Source organism: Arachis duranensis, chromosome 6 (assembly GCF_000817695.3).
Source record: "Arachis duranensis cultivar V14167 chromosome 6, aradu.V14167.gnm2.J7QH, whole genome shotgun sequence".
NCBI lineage: Eukaryota > Viridiplantae > Streptophyta > Magnoliopsida > Fabales > Fabaceae > Arachis > Arachis duranensis.
The window spans coordinates 108,565,667-108,566,781 of record NC_029777.3 but is presented as its reverse complement, the minus strand read 5'-3'; positions in this window follow the sequence as shown (position 1 = coordinate 108,566,781).

Below are 1,115 nucleotides of genomic sequence, written 5' to 3'. Positions count from 1 at the left end.
TAAAATAACACTACTTGGGAAATTAATAAATGATACGCATAAGCATAATTTCTATGTTTTTTTTATAGTATCCTTCAATGTGATAGGCTAAAGATTAATCAGTCGTGATATTAAGCTCTATTTAAGAGTTTGTAACTGGTTAAATGAATTGCTACATGCATAAAATGAGATTCGACACTTGCTTAAACGGGCTAGTAAATTAACTACAGACGAACCCAATTTGGTTGAAAAAATTTTTATTTAAATAAAAATTCTTCCAGAAAATTTAGCCCAAAGTTAAGAAAAACCCTAGCTAGTAACAATATGTTGAAAGTCAAAAGAAAAAAGAATACAATGCAAATGGTAGGTGTACAAAGTCAAAAGTAATTTTGTCGTTGAACTTGCCTTCCCGTACAGATAATTAGGTGTGTCTTCATCATCGTTATTGTCATACCCCCTCCAACTTTCTCTAAAATCTAACGATTGCTCTCGAGATTAGTTTAATCTTTCCGTTAATCATATGAAATTCATTAGCCCGAAGGTAAATTAAAAGGAGTTTTATGATCTAGTACTAGTATTATACTATCTAAAGTTACTTGTTAATTTTTTTTATACAAACTACTTACGTATTTAATTGCAATGAATGAGACCATGAATTTTTTTTTATATGTGAAACATATAGCAAGTGGAACTATTTTGAAGATATATGACATTAGAAATTATTTAATTATAATTATATTATTAATATGTATTAAAACATATTATGTAAGAGATTCATGTGTAACTATAAAATTTTTTTCTTTTTAAAAGGAAAGTTAAACCAAGCATGTTATTTTGACTTCTTTTAACCAAGCCAATGTGTGGACATCTCTCCTACTAATTTGCCATGTGAGAGTGTTTGGCAACTCTTGAACAGGAATGGAGTCATGGCGCCACTCTTCTTTCATGTCACTCTCTAAGATTAAATTATATATAAAATATTATCTAAATTTTTTAAATAAAAAATTATTTATAAAATTTTAAAATTAAATAACCAGTTGAGAATCAAGAGAGAGTAGAGTAGAAGTGTGGATATCTGACCACAAAGTACAATTACATGTGTGAATACATGTAAAAAAAAAAATATTTTCTAGGAT